Here is a 19169-nt window from a genome sequence, read left to right as displayed (position 1 = left end):
AATGAGACAGGCAGTTAACTTCACAATATAACTACAAGGCAAAACAGCAATTGCTGCAGACACTGAGAGCAGCACTCACTGTTCTAAAACAGTTATGGTGGTTTAAATGGTGATAATTTTGTACTTAGCCATTTTCCACTTGAATTACTCCAGTACATTTTTAAACCTGCCACGCTGAATGATATTAATGGGGCAACAAGTTGACTAGTATTATAAGAATGTTATCTATTATTTTTATGGGCATATTTAATTGTACGTGTTTCTTTAGCTTTCTAATTAAAACCAGCAGTAAAAATGATGTCTTCGTGTTTAAGTCTGCATTTTTTAGACCTAAACATATCTCATAATTAGCACTAATATACAGATAGTTCAGAAAGATATAAAGCTAACATATTAAGTGGATTGGAAATCCTATTATTAGTCCTATTATTAATTCAGAGGCTTGTCAGCAGGGAAAAAAAAACTACTATACATGGAATAGATGCTGCTTCAGTTTCTCTCACGAATTTCCTGATATTATAGGTTAAATGTCAGAAATATCAGGACATAAATGATGAGGTGATCTCAAAGGGAATAGTTTATCAATTCCAGTGTATTTAATACTACACTGAACACCGCACATTTTAAATACTGTCTTAAGAATTTACTAAGACTCAAAGCAAAAATCCACACATTGCTGCAGACTTGTGTTACAATTCACCAAATAATGATCTCTAACTATTTTCACTATTTTCACTCAGTATTAGGCAGACACCAATTAGAAGACAGAGTTCTCAGAGTCTCTAAGGACAGTTCCACACTTCACATTTTCAGTGGCAAATTGTATTTGACATTTAATTTAAAACCCAAGACACCAGAACTTGAAATTTAGGCCATTAATGACAAAGCATGATGGTATTTCTGCACTTCCTTGTTGCCTCAGGCTACCTCTGCTCTTCCCCAGAAGGCTGTGTTATTACTGAAGCATCACGCCCCTGAGAGAGCGTATTCCTAACACACGTGTATAATCTGAATACTGGGCATGGCTCTCAGATGCTTAGTTACCCATCTTTTATAGCTGCTTGTTAGCAGAAAATGTAGGACAACAGGAGCCCTGTAGACAATAAGCTATTAATCGAATTTTTTGTTGTGCTGGTGGTTGTGGTGGTAGTGATTATGTCTTATGTTCAAAAAGAATGAAAAGGTATAGACAATAAAAATTAACAGTAGAGCACTCAATCATAAAAACACCTTCTTTGAGATTATCATCTGTAATATCCATTGGGAACTTGATTTTTCTTTGAATTCCTTCTCAGTTAATCTAGTTATTTATGATCATGATACAGTTGAAATACAGAATTTGAAACTAGATAGATGTAAGTTCAATGCTTATAGTATTATCTACTAATTATGAATCCTTCAGAATCTTATTTAATCTCTTTAAGACCATTTATTTTTATCATGTGAATAAGGATACATACAAGTCTTTGAATGTTTTTGATAATCTTGTATTAAAAAGAACATCTCAAGTTAAACTTATGAATAACCTTCCTAATTAGCACCGGATAGTATTTAAAGGTTATGCTGAGGGGTTAGAATACTCAGATTTGAATTTAAGCCCTGTTCTTTTCTAGCAACTAAACCTTGGACAATTTATTTAAAATCTCTAAGCCTGAGCTAGACTAGCCACTAGCCAATGAGCTAGACTAGCCACTAAACACTTGTATATATGTGGTTAGTACATACTGAGATATCTTGTAAGTGTAAAACACACAACAGATTTCAAAGACAGTGTGAAAAAGCAATGTATAACATTGCACTAATTTGTTTTTATACAGTATAAGTTGAAATAATTATATTTTGGATTTCAAATATTGGGTTTCACTGTGCTTTATTATGATGAGTTTCACTTGCTTCTTTTTACTTTTTTTTAAAAAATGTGACTATTACAAAATTTTAAATGACACATAAGACTTGATTTTGCAGCTCTTTTTACATCTCTATTGGACTGTGCTTCTTCTAAGCCTTCTTTTTCTCATCTGTAAAACAGAATTTCTAACAGTGAATTTTCTAAAGAGTTTCTATGGGTATTAATAATATCATGTATGAAAAAATAATTATCCTAATTTTTAGAACACAGTAGCTGTTAGTATTAGCTATTAGAAGAACACGTCATACAGTTTTTCTTCTCCTCCTCCATGCGGGAGGGAGAGCAAGTTTCTCTAAATTTTGAGGTCTTGTTTGCTACAATCTTCTGGTTCATTCCTTAGAATAGAAAGCACAAAGTTGTACTGGTTACCTGCAGATTTTCCATGTTACATGCCACTATATAAATTAAATATTTTATTGAGACTGCTTATTTACCAGTCTGTTTTTTTTTCAATTAAAGAACAGTTGATTTACAACATTATATTAGTTTCAGGCATACAGCACAGTTATTCAGTATGTTACAGATTATACAACCCATTAAAAATTATTACAAGATAATGGCTACAATTCTCTGTGTTATGCAATATGTCTTGTTGCTTATCTGTTTTATAAATAGTAGTTTGTATTCCATATCCCTAACTTGCCCCTTCTCCTTTCCCCCTTCCTCTGGTAGCCACTAGTTTTTTTTCTTTTTATTCTTCTCTATATTGGTTAGTTTCTTTCTGTTTGGTTGTATACATTTGCTTCTATTTTCTTTTAGATTCCACATATAAGTATATCATATGTTATACGTCTTTCCTTGTCTAACTTATTTCAAAAACCATAATATTCTCTGGGCCCATCCACATTGCTACAGGTGACAGAATTGCATTCTTTTTATGGCTGAGTAATATTCCGTTATACATATTCATCTTTATCCATTTGTCTGTTGATGAACACTGGGTTGCTTCCATATCGTGGCCATTGTAAATAATGATTTTACCAAACATATAAAGAGAATTAATACCTGTCTTTCTCCAAACAATTACAAAAAATTGAAGAGAATGGAACACTATTACTATAATACCAAAACTGGGCAAAGGCACTACAGAAAAATAAAATCATAGGCCAATATCTTTGATGAATTTATATGTAAATATCCTAAGCAAATTGAATCCGGCAATATATGTAAAAAGGATTTTACACCATGATCAAGTTGAATTTATTCCAGGGACTTAAGAATGGTTCAACATTTTCAAGTCAATCAATGTGATATACTACATCAACAAAAGGAAGATTAAAAATCACATGATCATCTCAATAGATTCGTAAAAAGTATTTGACAAAATTAAACACTCATTCATGATAAAAACTCTCATCAAAGCAGGTATAGAGGGAAAGAACATCAACATAATAAAGGCAATTTATGACAAAACCACAGCTAATATAGTCAGTGATTAAAAGCTAAAGTTCCTTCTGCTAAATTCAGGAACAGGACAAGGGTGCCCACTTTCACCACTTGTATTTAACATAATATTGGCTGTCCTAGCCTCAGCAATAAGACAAGAAAAAGAAAAGACATCTAAATTGGAGGGGAAGAAGTAAAACTGTCACTATTTGTAGGTAACATGATATTTATACACTCTATTTTTAGTTTTAAGATTCCTGAGAGCTGAGAATGTGGCTTATGCATCTTTAGGACAGAGATTTGTATTTTCAGTTGTTATGGAATAACTGATATTTACATATTTAATGTCAAGATTTTATAATTCCTGAATATTTGCTGGAAGGAACACTGGTATTTAAAACTAACCATAGCTGGTTACCAATTCCAGTATAAAGAACTGTTTATGATTTGTAGAAAGATAGACTATTTTATCTATTCAAATAATGACCCCAAAATATAGAGAATACATTGATAAATGCCATAATCACCTGAATAAAGCCACTTTTGAGTACTTAGCTTCTGAAATTAAAAGAAAGTTATCACAGAGACATTCTAGGTAATTTCTTACCTATAAAATGATTCATTTAGATCCCATCAATTTCTCTCTTTGACACACACACACACACACACACACACAAACACACACTCCATGTTCCCCATATACTATCTGATATATAACTTATCTTAGAATGTGGCCGATAATACTATTTTTAAAGGTACTATTTTTTTTCAGTAATTGACAAACTACCACCCATTAAACTTGCCTAATTAGGATTCATCTAATTATTTTTTTCTCTTTTATAAAGAGAAAAGAAAAAAGAAAAAAAAGGAGTCATCAAACAAGATGCATATTTTAGTGAACCAAAAGCAATTAAAAAACGCTTGCTATGCTCAGTGGGTTTAATTCAGTCTATCATATCTGGAAGGGTTATTATTCCAAAGGAACACTAAATGTAATCTAGAGAGGCTGGAGTGGGTAAAGGGAGAGAGGGCAAGGGGAGAGAGAGAAAGGAGGGGTAAGGGGACAGACAGTAGTTTTACAAAGATTTTATAATATTTCTCACGGCCTTTAATTATCTAATTTGTTGCCTACTCAATTTCCATTACAAGTTCCTATTTTGGCTCAACCTCACTTCTCATTAAAACAGTGGTTTTAATCTATCTGTACTAGAATCATACAGGAAACTTTAAAAACATTCCCATGTCCAAATCCTACAACATCAATGGAATCAGAATTTCTGAGAGAGGAGCTCCCTAGGTGGTTCTAATAGGATTTGGAGTATTTTTTGGCAAAGGTATTTTGAGTGTCCCATTTTTTTTCCTCTATAGCACCCACAGAGGAAGGAATAGAATTAACATGTTACTCAGTATTAATATCTCAAATTAAAATAGCTAAGGCTAAACTTGAATTTTCTTACCCCAATATCCTTCTCTCTCACCCTCCATATCAAACATATTCACAAATTCTACAAAGTTTTCCTCGTGTCAGTCCATCATTCCATCACTACCATAACAGCTTACTCTTAGATATCAACCTCTTTTACCTGAAAGTTCCTAATAACTAGTCTTCCAACTTTGTCATCTGTCTTTCTCCAGTTTGCTGTCCACATCCCAGTAAGAGAAGTATCTTCGAAATTTAAATATATTCACATCACCACACTCATAAAGTCCCTTTATTAGTTTCTGCACCATGTTTACCATCATGGCCTATGATATTCTACATGATGTGGCCCCTCGCTACTTCACAGGCTTCAACACATACGACTCTTCCTTTAGTCACTCCACTCTAGTGACCAGGACTTCTTTCAGTTTTCTGAACACAATCAGCTTCCATTCAGTATACTACCTCTTGCATGCCTTGCTTAAATCTGGACTGCTCCTATTTCTACTTGTCCTTATATTGTAGTTGACTTATCACTACCCAGGAAAGCCCCCACATACTATTACAAATATGGAAAAATTACTTTATTATATTCTCACAGAATTTCATTCTTCTTCCATACAATGGTGATCCTAGACTGGTATTATATTCTTATTGGCGGGATTACAGGGGTGAAACTCCAACTATGTAACAACTTGGATAGTGATATAAAATATGTGCAATTAATATACAAATCAAATACATCCCTTGTGCATTAAATAGACTCATACACATTAATATATGTGTGTTTATTTGTAGTCTGCCATTTACTAAGTGATCATTTGCAGTACAAATTGTTTACCAAATTATTCTAACAATATCTAGATTACCTGCTGATTTTTAGAAAATGTTTGTGATCTTTTGTTTAAACTAGCTACGTAAAGTTCCTTCTAAGCCGTGACTTGAACCTAAGGAATCATATGAAGCTCTTTGAACAACAGTTACACTAAAATGATGGTAACAATATCAATCAGCAGAGAATTTATTTCTCTTTATATCAACAATAATATGCATGGTACTAAATTCCTCTTATCTATTGCCAAATTAAGAGCAATTACATTTAATTTTTTTAGCACTTACACTATACAATATTTTAAAAATATATTCAATATCCGTATTACTAAGTTATAAAAGTTATTTATTGGAACATCTCATTTAATTAGGTTCAACTTAATCCTTCATACTAGATATGTGAGATAGAGCAGTGGGACAGTTATCTTTAATTTATATATACAAACTTATTTTGTTATTTGCCAAGAAGGTAGGCATTTTATGGGTTTTAACAAACTTATTGCATTAATTAGAAGGTAGGAATTAAGAGATGGTGGAAAAGGAGACTGCTCAGCATCCCCAGTTCTAATCTCCTCTAAATAAAGCCCTAGGAAATACCCTCAATATGCACAGAACCTCATATACTTCCTAGACCCTCAGCTGCTCCCATTAACTTCTTTGTCTCTTTCAGATCCTCTCAAAACTAGTATTCTAAGGAAGCTATAGTTCCCCTGCAATGAAGGGAGTGATGTGCTGGCTGGCAATGGCTAACCATAGACAGGTGAGGTTAAGTGAGCTCTGACTTTTGGTCATTGAGGTTCTAATGTCCTCATCAGTCACCAGGGGTGTCTCTTGTGCTGTGCCCCCACCACCTCTTTGGTATAAGTATATGAGTGGAGCAGTCCTAGCTTTTAGGCTGATGGGCACCAGCCTGCTACTGGTGACCATGGCCCTTCCTTAGAACAAGGTGGGAGACAGGGAATAAGATGTCTTTCTTTTCCTCCCTTGGATTCAAAAACAGAGCCAAGAAATTAGATTTTGGGAGGCACAGCTGTGTGGCATTTACACTGACCCATCAAAATTGATGTGGAAAAACTAGAACGGGGTATCGGAGACCCAATTCTGCACCTGGTGTTAAGGCTGTAGCTGTCAGATAATGAAGGGAAAGGGAAGAGGAGGCAGGTACCCTTGGGACAGCAGCCATTTATCCACTTCACCAGTGGGTATGTAATTGTCAACTAGTTTATTCTGATTGGTGAGCAACCAGTAAAATATCAGCCCTATGTAATTATTCCTTTGATTCCATCCTCCTACCAGAGTGTGCATTTCATGAAGTTTAGGGACATAGCCAGCTTGATTCCTCTTTTCTTGTACATTGCCTAGTTTAAAGCTGTATCACACAGCAGGCCTTCAATAAATGTTTGTTATTACATGAATCAATGAGAGAAAATCATAGTCATTCAATAAAATTTGGCCTTTCCTTCATGGTTTCATGCTAAAGTGACAAAATCATTTTACCTTAAAAATTTAGGCTGTCACTAGTCTACTGTTTTTCATTACAGACTGATTTCAAAAGGATGATTAGAAGTGATGAAAAATACACCTGTGCATTTATATTATATTATTTATTCGTTTATTTTAGGGCCACACCTGAGGCATATGGAAGTTCCCAGGCTAGGAGTCAAATGAGAGCTGTAGCTGTTACAGCAATGCCAGATCCATGTCTGCAACCTACACCACAGCTCAGAGCAATGACAGATCCTTAGCGCACTGAGTGAGGCCAGGGACAGAACCCACATCCTCATGGATACTAGTCGAGTTCGTTACTGCTGAGTCACAGTGGGAACTCCCTATTTATACTCTTTTAAAAGGGGCAGGTCAAGGAGTTGGTGAACATGAAGCTTCTATAATTTTAAGGCCTTCTTTAGAAAAATAATATACAATTATAGCTACATAGTTACATACAATATAAATGTTCATGTGGTCAGAAAAAAAATACTACAGTACATTGTAAATATATAAAGACTGACAAATACCAAATACACAGAAATCCAGCAAAATAAGATAATACTTTTGTTAAATGACTATACTCTTCTAATAATTTAAAAATTTAAGTATTTTTTAGGAGACTCCAGTTATGCAAATATTGAATGTCTTTGCTTATTGCTTATGTGTATAGCATTTTTTAATCCCATTTTACTTTCTTTCACTTTTATGTTTCTTTCTATTTCTGTGCTCCAGGGTAATTATGGTATTTTCCACATTGTCCCTTCTACCTTGTTCTTTATTGTTTTGACATTTCTTTAATATACTAAGTCCTAAAATTTCATTTTAATAAACTCACCATATTTTCCCTGAGTTATTTTTTTTTTGTAACAGCACAAAGGTTTTTTTGGCATAAGTTAAATGGTGAAGTTTTATATATTCTAAACTAAAAGTTCAAACTATCATCTCTTTCCTAATCCCTGCTTTATTTATTTATTTATTTTTACATAATAGGCAGAATTTTTTTTCCATTTATTTACAGGAACATGGATGGAACTAGAGATTCTCATACTAAGTGAAATAAGTCTGAAAGAGAAAGACAAATACCATATGATGTCACTTATATATGGAATCTAATTTATGGCACAAATGAAACTTTCCACAGAAAAGAAAATCATGGACATAGAAAACAGACTTGGAGTTGCCAAGGGGGAAGGGGAGGGAGTGGGACGGATTGGGAATTTGTGGTTAACAGATAGATGCAAACTATTGCCTTTGGAATGGATACGCAATGAGATCCTGCTGTGTAGCACTGAGTTCTTGAACTTCACATTTTTTGGTATTCCTTAATTTTAAAAATCATTTGGTTAGCTTTTTTTGGTATTCCTTAATTTTAACAATTGTTTAGTTAACAAAAATGTTTGTTTTGAATTTTTGGTTTCATGGCATCATTACACTAGAAAGGTTTTCTTCAATATTTTTTATTGATTCTTTTCTAATTTCTTCTCTATTGCTCATCGAAGAATGAACTGGACTTCTGGACTTGGTTATTTGTAGGAGTTTCCTCTGAGGATTGCATGCTTTGTTGCCTTTTCTGCAATCTGCACCTCTGGACTGTTTGGCCATTTTCTGTGGGTCTTTCTTGCATCTTCTTCCTATGAATGTTCTGCTTGATCTCTACCTACTTCCACTAGATCCTGCAGATCTTGGTTTGAGGCATATTACCGATTTTCCAATTCTGGGAGTGCATAATGCCTTCATGAAAGTGTATCTTTAGTGGCATTTCTCGGGCAGCTGAAGGGTCACTCTATTCACGTCCCCTTGCTGGGCTTCTGATGACCTTCATTACACATAGCATTTGTGAAAGTCATATCTTCTCTAAGCAGGCCAATCTGTGAATGATTTATGCCTTCGGATTTTAGCATATATGGATTTTTTTCCTTTTCCTATTTACCTTGCTGCTTGTTATATATTACGTAGAAAAAGGGAACTTACTGTGTCTCTCTGCCATGTTCAGACTGGAAGAATTAGAAATTAAGTCTTACTCTACAATCTTTTGTATTATTAGATATGTTTCAACATAGAAAAATTTATATTTAGAATTTTAAGGAAACTATATTTTAAACACATGATGCCACTGATTTTAAGACAGTAGCTGCATAAAGGAATTGACTGGGTATTTAAACTAGGGTAGTCTTCATATCTTTCATGCATACACTCTGGTTGTTTCTTGGAAGGGATGTGATGTCCGTCAGAAGCCACTCAGGAAATCCAAAAGGTTAGGGGCAATCAGCTCTGCTGAATAAATGCTAGATAGATTATAGTCCTTGGGGGAAATCTCAGGGAAAAGCAGTCATAAGCTAAAGCACAATCAATAGATAAGCCAGCAAGCAGGAGAAATGTTTAGCCCAAAAGCAAACAATCAGCTATTTCAGACATATTAGCCATCCCAGGGGAGACAGGGGGCTTTATTCTTTGTTAAAAGGGCAATGGATCTTAGGATACATTTGAGATGTTAGCAGGCTTACAATGATCATATAGATAATTGGGTATTTTGTATTTTCTGTGTGCAAGCTTAATTACTAATGTACGGTCTGTTTAATCAGACTCAACTGTGGAAACAGTGTAAGAGTTTCTCTCTGTAACTAAAACATCAGAGTAATTTCATAATGTTAGAAATAGAAATTGCAGTACCATATGTTTCTTTGTATATTGGCCTGAATTTTAGACTGTGGACTGATGCAGCATCAAGGTCACTCTGGAATGGAAATAATGCAACCAGGAATGTGTAGGCATCCACTGCGAAGAAACAGTAAACACAGATTTACACATGCCTTAAATATAGTAGGTGCTGAAAAATGTTCACTGAGTTGCCTTGATAAAGTATTATTATATCTCAGAGTCAATGACCATGGTTTGAGACATCTGCTGAAGTTTCTCACTTGTTTATCAGCTCTAATCTAGAGAGACAAAAACCCAAACTATCCATGAACTACTGTCTGTGAAGCCACAAGTAATCCAAAAACCTATATATTCCCTTTGAGTTGTTCTTGCATAAAACATTTCATCTCTTTATAAAGCCAGTTCCGAACTTCTTTGCTTTCGGATTTCTGTAAAAACCATGATTTCTGAAATGAAGTCACCTACTGAATTGAATAAGGTATTCTGGGCAGTTCTAAGTATCAAAGGAGACACACAGCAGTTGGCAGGTCTTGGTCTCCACAGTCTGATATATAAGTCAGTTGGAAGAGCTCTATTTTGAAGCATTTAAAGGCAACCACATTATCTTTTTCTTCTTTTACCACATTTCTCCTTTTTCTATACATTTTTGTTTCTTGCTGTTAAATCAAGTTATTGGCATATCACAAGCAGAAACCATACTGAGTATTAATACACCAACAAACTGTAGTGTAGCCCTACAATTAAAGGCTTATTAAAGAGAATCTAAAATTAACTTTTTTTTTTTTTACTTCCAAAGCTAGTGAGATGAACTGTCTTTACTTCAAAGGTAAAATGTTATATATATGAAAAAATAAAAATAAAAGGCTTTTAAAAGCAGTTTTGATTCATCGTAATTAAGGAAGAACCCTTCTTTTTGCATTTCTCATTCCAGAGTTTTGTGTGTGTGTGTCCTTTAGAGCAATCAGATTAGTAATCAAGCTCTTTCTATCCCAGTTAAGGGCTATGTTTTGGGGAAGGGAGGAAGCAGGAAAAACAAAACAAGTCTGGTCATTTTGTTTCTGATCAGAAATTCAGGCCCAGGTCTCCACTGATTTTATTTGCTCTTTTTTCGGTGACTAAAATGACATTCTTCCTTTTGCTCACTTAAAATGGATCCACTATTCCACACTAGCAGGCCTTGACATTATCTCATTTTTCTCTTGTAGTTCTTACTTTTCCAGTTAGGAGTATCCTCTGGCATCTCATTTGTGTCACCTCACACAAGTCTATTCATCCTTTAAACAGTCCCAGATCATCCTAATTCAAAGTGAATTCTATTTCTCAGAACTACTATACTACATACATTTGGCACATCAATTGCAGCCTTGTATATTTTTATCTTTTCATATATGCATTAAAAGATCCTTGGAAATAATGAGTGCTGTATCTTATACATAGTTCAACAATAATCAAGAATTCTAAAGATATAGTAGCATTTGGAAGTATCCTTAAATAAGCTATGGATTGTGTGTGTCTATGACACTTCCTTATTTTTTAAAATTGAAGTACAGTTGATTTACAATATTGTGTTAGTTTCAGGTGTACAGCAAAGTCAAAGTGATTATTTTTTCAGATTATATTCTATTAAAGGTTATTACAAGATACTGAATATAGTTCCCTTGCTATACACTAAATCCTTGTTGTTTATATATTTTATGCATAGTTGCTTATATTTGTTAATCCCATACTTCTAATCTGCCCCTCCTCCCTCTCTGTGCCTGGTTTTCCTTTTTTAAATTATACGTTGGTCCACAAAGTCATATTTGGCCTTCATTTACTGATTCATCAATTATGATGCTCTTTTTCATTTTCATCTTGCTATAACTTTTATAACATTTTACTAATAGATAGACAAGGTCTTTCGATATGGGAGAGGTCACTCAACGATCTTAAATTGGATTGTGACTTAACCTAAGGTAGAAGAGTGATTCCTTTTTTTCCTCCCTTTTTGACAGCACCCATGGCACCTGGAAGTTCCATTCCTGGATGAGGGTTGCAACTGCTGTAACTGCACCTAGCCAATCTATGGCAACACTATCTCTAACCCAAGGTGTCAGGTCAGGTATCAAATCCACACCTCTGCAGCAATCTGAGCCACTGCAGAGACAATGCCAGATCCTTAACCTCCTGTGCTACAGTAGGCACTCCAGAAGGGTGATTTTTATAGAATTTAAATGGTGTAGAAGGAGCAGAGATTAGTAACAAGGAGAGGAGTTAAGAGGATATTACACTAGTACTCAAGTATTTTTAAAGAATATCAATAAAGGGAGTTCCCACCGTGGCGCAGTGGTTAACGAATCCGACTAGGAACCATGAGGTTGCGGGTTCGATCCCTGTGCTTGCTCAGCGGGTTAACGATCTGGCATTGCCGTGAGCTGTGGTATAGGTTGCAGACGCGGCTCGGATCCCGCATTGCTGTAGGCCGTCGGCTATAGCTCCGATTGGACCCCTAGCCTGGGAACCTCCACATGCCGTGGGAGTGGCCCAAGAAATGGCAAAGAAAAAAAAAAAAAGAAATCAATAAAGAAATACATATGCCAGTCGGTAAAATATGAATTTCCCTAAAAAATCAACATCTAGCATATATAACTTAAAATTTTTTTTTCTTGGGAGTTCCCTTGTGGTGCAGCAGATTAGGGATCTGACATTGTCACTGCAGTGACCTGGGTCACTGCTGTGGCACCAATTTGATCCCTGGCATGGGAATTTCCACATGCTGCAGGCAATCAAAAAAGCAAATAAATAATATTTTTAAAAAATTCTTTTCATGGTTACTACATTAATCATATAAGCCTTTGAATATAATAAAAGCAGAAAATTCAAATAATTTGAAAGATGGCTGATAGCATTATAAAATGATAAGTAAATCACATTGTTCAAATTATGTAGCTTATTCAGTGAATTTCTTTAGAGAATTCTCCTTATTACAAGAAGTGTCAATTTTTTTTTCTTCAAACTTCCTTCACATAAATGGGAATAAACTTTTCATAGAATATCATCAGTTGTCCCAATAGTATACTTGAATAGCCCTTAGCATATGTTTAATATTTTATCCTCTAGTATTATTATTAGAATAACCACTTAGTTTCTGATGTTTAAAATCAGACTAGGTAGTCTCAATTAATGGTAAAAATTCAGTAATTTGGTAAAAATAATCCATTTTGAATATCTAATAATTTCATGATCGTAATAGTTATAATTTACAGAAGACAATGTTTTGAGTATAGCTTTGCTCTACTCAGAGAGTTTCTATTGGATTTAATTTAAAAAATTATTTGTATAATTTCATGAAAGTTTGTATGAATTAGGTTGCACACCCTAACCAGTGACTAAAGTCCTATAATAATAGAGCTGTTCTATTTAAAATAAGACAATGACCACCTACATAGATATTTTTTATGTACACACATGTCTATATGCATACCCATCTATTGCAATGAAGATGTCATTCTTTGCTTAAGCAAGTAAATTTATTTCCCCATGCAGGGTTCATAACCTCTTCTTCTGCTCCCTCTAATTCTTAGGATAAAACAAAAAACAAACTCCTTCACTATGCGTCAGTTTCCCCGACAGTGATTTTTCATGATGTGATCTGGGCTTCAGAGTTTACAGTTTCATTAAAGACTATTTTCTATTATTTTTCTTCATTATCCAAGTTCTAAATTCTCATATTCTAGGTATCATGAGGCTACTCATGGCAGAAACATACTACAAAGATGAAGACATAGCAAATGTTTCTATATGATGAGCACATTGCTTGCTCTTCTTCCTAGTGACAGAAACTCTTCCCAAGCTAATTAACAGGAATTATATTTGAATAAATTTTGTTCCAAAGTAACTTTCGGGTTTCAGGAAAGAAAAGGAAAATGCAAGGAGAGAATTGATTATTGACTGCCACTGGAGCTCTTCTGGCATAATTTAGGAAAGACTTTACCCACCCATAGCCATCTACAGCAGCAGAAGCAACAGATACACTCTGGATTCAGCACTTAAAAAGCAAGAAGAAGGACTGTGATGAAGGTGGGAAATAGCATGACCAGTTAAAGCAAAACTATTCATGAAAGGTGCTCTTTTTTTAGCTAGCTTAATTTTCTTCTCTAAAGGAAAAAATAACTTACCTTTTTATTCATCATTTGAGATTATTACACATTAAATGGAATTAGTATTACAGTGTGGAGAAAAGGGAACCCTCCTACAGTATTGGTTGGGAATGTAAGTTGGTTCAGCCACTACGGAAAACAGCATGGAGATGCCTCAAAAAGCTAAAAATAGACCTACAATTTGCTCCAGCAATCCAACTCCTGGGCATATATCCAGACAAAACTATAGCTCAAAAAGATATGTGCACCTCTACGTTCATAGCATTATTTACAATAGCCAAGGCATGTATACAACATAAATGCCCATCCAAAAATAAATGGATAAAGAGGATGTGGTGCATATATCACAATGGAATACTACTCAGCCATAAAGAAGAATGAAATAATACCATTTGCAGCAATATGGATGGAACTAGAGATTATCATACTAAGTAACTCTGAAAAAGACAAATACATGATATCACTTACATGCAGAATCTAAAATATGACACAAATGAACATATCTACAAAATAAAAACAGATTCACAGACAGAGAACACACTTGCAGTTGCCAATGTGGAAGGAGGGTGGAGGATAGATGGATCTTGGGTTAGCAGACACAAACTATTATATATAGAATGGATAACAACAAGGTCCTTTGTGTAGTACAGGAAACTATATTCAATGTCCTGTCATAACCATAAAGGAAAAGAATATAGGGATTTCTTGAGTGGCTCAGTGGATTAAGTATCCGGCATTGTCACTGCAGTGGCTTGGGTCGCTGCTGTGGTACAGGTTCAATCCCTGGCACCACATGCTGTGGGTTCACCCCCCCCAAAAAAATACATATAAAGAATGCATACATACATATAACTTAATCACTTTTCTGTATAGTAGAAATTAACATTGTAAAACAACTATACTTTAATAAAAATAAATGTAAAGAAAATTTTGCAAGCAGAAAAAAAGAACATTATACCAATTTTCTTTGAAAATAATAAATGGAATTTAAATAAATAACTTGAAATTTGGGTAATTTTTTAGAGCTTAAAAAGTGTGTTCACATAAAGTATTTTGCATCAAATGTACAGTGAAGCTTGTGAATTAGGTGTGAGAATATTTAGAAAGTTAATCTCATAAAAGTTAGAGACACACAGGTTAAGTGGAAAACCCAATGTTTGCAAGCTGAGTGGGCTGTGAAGGAATGATGTCATCCGCCCTCAACTACAACTTTTCCACAGCTTCAGTCATGCTATTGTATCTAAATATAAATGATATGGCTGTCAGGAGGAGGAATACGGGGAAGAGGAGGGAGAGAAAGGGGAGGAGGAGGAGAAAAAGATTCAGCATTCCACAGTAGAAAGCTTACTGGACTTGGATCACTTAGGTTCTATTTCCGGCTCTTTAAAATTTTAATCACAAAATCGTAAATTCTGATGAGATTTAAAGGATATAATGCATTTGAAAGAGTTACATAAATTGTACGTAACTATGCAATTGAAAATTATTCTGATCATAAGTCATTTACCTCCTTAATGTATCCTGCCTTAATAATGATATTTATTTATGATTTAAAGGAGTAGAAACAAAGATCCCCAGTCATTTTTGAACTACTCAAGCTATTTCCACATCTCCATGTTGTTGTCTATACATTCTTTATTTTGGCCAAGGTAAATATTTTGGCTTTCTCTTTGAATTTCAAAATACGGACTGAAAAAGTGGGAAAAAAAGCAGGAGGGTGTATCCATACCTCTGTCTCCCCTCACGTCACTTCCCCATGCTATCTCTTTCAGTAAGATCACTAACTTTTTTCCTTTTTTTTTTAAATCAAGTGATAAAAATTGCTGCTACAGAACCACTGGTTCCTCAGCACCAGATACTTTGAATGACCTGGATGGAGCTGATAAACTTCAAATCTTACTTCAATACTCCTTCAATGGCTGGGGTAAAGCTAGAGATAGACTCAGAGATTTTAGTTGGCTTTAACAAAAAGTTTAACCAACATCTTCCCCACATTGTTTTCCTAAATCATTGCTCTAAGGAGTTACCCATCTCTTTTGTGTAAGCATTTTGATTGTGCATAAAGCATGTCTTCAACTTAACAGTAGCGGCGGGGACAGAGAGGGTAAGAAGGGGAATTAAGATGAATAAAATCATTTATTAAAATCAGTTATCTAGAAGAGATCAAATACATTTAGTTTTATTTATCGGACATATCTTTTTTTCTAAGTTTTATTGAAGTATAATTGATTTACAAGGTTGTGATAATTTCTGCTGTACAACAATGTGATTCTATTATACTTCATTACTTAAAAGTTTAGAGTTCTCACTTTACATACAGGGAATTTCAATATCTGTATATAAATCCAAATGTAAATATTCTGCAAGAAAATCTCACATAAATGCTTTAATTTTCAATTCACCAAAAACTTTTCTGGTTGTGCTGAATTCTCATATGCTGTAAAAGCCAAGGCAAGCATAAAATAAACGCTATATGGAAACATTTAAATATTCTGGTTCAGTGAACTGACATAAAAGCGTGCTGCAGAAATGGCAGATAAGTAATCTAAAGCAGCTAAGGGAGCGTGAATGTGGAAAGAAAAATAGAGTAAATTATTTATTGACTACCTACTTAGAGTCTGGAATTCTTCTGGTTCTTTGGAGAGTAAAACATGGTCTCTGACAGAGAAACTTGCAGTCTAGTTAGGGTGAGAATTAGGGCACTCCAACACTTTTGCAAGTACAAAGTGAAATTTTTTATTCTTGTAAACTATAGGACTGTGTTCCTAGGCTAGTTTGAATAACGACTGAATGGGAAATATATATTTTTATTTGGTTAAACCAGCAGAACCTTATCTATCCCCGAATGGAATGCATATTAAAATCTAGCATTATCAATCAGTAATTGTTTTAATGGATATAAAAAGTAGAGATATTACTGTGAACTATGTTACAAACAGGAGAATAATCAGAAAAAAGGAAAATGATACATTCCAAACAACTTAAAACAGCTTTTTCTTTGCTTATTTAAAAAATTTGGAGGGAGTTCCCATTGTGGTTCAGCAGAAACGAATCCGACTAGTATCCATGAGGATGAGGGTTGATCCCTGGTTTCGCTCAGTGGGTTAAGGAGTTGCCATGAGCTGAAGTGTAGGTCACAGACTCGGCTTGGATCCCATGTTGCTGTGGCTGTGATATAGGCCAGCAGCTGTAGCTCCCATATGACCCCTAGCCTGGGAATTCCCATACGCCATGGGTGCGGCCTTAAAAAGAAAAAAAAAAAAAGATAATAAATAAATTATATAAAATATATAAAGTCCATTAAAAATAAAGTAAAATATTGGTATTCAGAGATCTATAACATTTTAGTGAATAGTCAATCATTCAAGCATGCATTCATGAAATATTCTTTGTTGCCATGTGGTAGACACCTTAGAAAAAAAAAAAACACACACATACATCTCTGCCTTCACAGGCCTTAAAGTACAGCGTAGTAAAGAGATTAAACACATTAAAAAGGTAAAACTGGTTCTGTGACAAATTCTTGGGAGAGCAGCATAATACCAAGGATGAGAACAGTGAGTAAGAATTAGTATCCAGGTTTGACCTCACAAGGAGATCAAGGAAGTATTCTCTAAGGAAATGAGCTTGAGCTGAGTTCATAAGGATGAACAGAAATTCATTAAATGAAACAGTAATGAAAAAGAATTCCAGATGTAGAGAATAACCCCTACAATAAGGAGAGAATCCAAGTAGGAGGGAAAAAACAGGAACTAATTTGATGTGGCAGAGCCAGGTATCAAATAAAGTTAGAGAGGGTACTGATGGACCAAGTTATGGAATTCCATTTTTAGTATAAGAGATATAGGACCCCACTGAAAGGATTCAAATGGGATAGGGATATGCTAAGATTTGTGTTTTCAAAAGTTACCTCTGGATGAAGTATGAAGAAAAAATTGCAAAGGAGACTGGCAGGATGAATGCACTTAAACCAGTTAGTTATAAGTTAGAAGGCTAGTTCACTACTGTAGATGAAAAGTAATGGTAATTTGAAGTAGAGTGTTGTAGTGGAGGTAGGCAAAGCAGAAAATTTTAGAGCCATAATTATTATAATTGGGTGAGAATTAAAATATAAAAGGGGGCGTGAGCAAAGAAGATACCAAGAATGACATCTTATTTTCTAATATAAACAAAATGAAAGGTAATAGAATTCACTTTAAGAAAAAACAACAATGGACAAAGAACATAAGCTTACAGTATGTTTGACTAAACATTTAATATATCCATTGTTGTCATAATGCCCTGGAGAAAGATTATAATTGCAATGAAAAATATTTACCGAGAGTTACTACTTTCCTTTGGAAGAAAACATTTTCCATAATTGTAGTCACTGCAGTTACAGGCATAATTTAGGATCATGGAGCTTTGAAGAGTTTGTTGATTGTCACTAGTTGTTTTGGCTCCTTAAATCTCAGAAACTTGGCTGATTTTATACTTCTGGATTTACCATTTTTCTGCTGGTAAACATTTTGTGTGTGGGCCTGTTCTTCTTCTGTTAACCATTACCTTGTCAGATAAAATGTATTGGATGCTCTAGTAAACAGTTCATAATGTGGTGGCCTGGCTCTCAAAAGTCTTCCTTCCCTGTGAATGGCAACTTTTGGTCACATTAATCACATAAACCTAAGTTACTGTTATTAATTTAGTTGTACATGCCTGATTCAATTTAAGCAAACTAGATTTAGTCTACTGGAAATATGAAGCCTATAAAACACACACACACAGATATGGAACAAAACTTAAAGCTGAGTCACATTAAGGAAAAAACTAAAAGAAAGGCCATAATTGGTAACTGTGGGGATACTGTGAATTGACTCCTAATTTATTCCCTTCTAGATAGCTGGTGACAGTTCTTCCTGCCTTTGTTCTAATGTACTACTCTTCCTTTCCTTCAAAATATTCCTTTACAACAAAAAGAATATGGTCTCCTATGTCATAGGAACTGTGCTATTTGTCAGAGTTGCATGCAAAATATAACACTGTTCCTGCCCTCGAGGAAATCATGGTTCAATAATCAGAGAAAATCATATAATTTGAAACTTGTACAAAAAGTTAGGTGTCCTCAACAGAAATATGTATGTGGTAGGTGTTATCAATTGATATGTGAAAGTGATGAGAAACTAGGAATAATAGGTGAAAAAAATGGTTCATGCAGAAAGCGAAGTGATCCCTAGCTTACAGAAGACAATTAGGTGGAAATTGGGACTCAGGAGGTGGAGAGCTGAAGTCAGAGGGAGACAGGTGAGAAAATACTTAGTTGTAAAGCAGGAGAAAATAGACTTGGAACAGCAATTATCTT

The sequence above is a fragment of the Phacochoerus africanus genome, chromosome 11, assembly GCF_016906955.1.
Source record: "Phacochoerus africanus isolate WHEZ1 chromosome 11, ROS_Pafr_v1, whole genome shotgun sequence".
Classification (NCBI taxonomy): domain Eukaryota; kingdom Metazoa; phylum Chordata; class Mammalia; order Artiodactyla; family Suidae; genus Phacochoerus; species Phacochoerus africanus.
The sequence above is the reverse complement of the archived record's forward strand: the minus strand, read 5'-3'. Positions refer to the sequence as shown.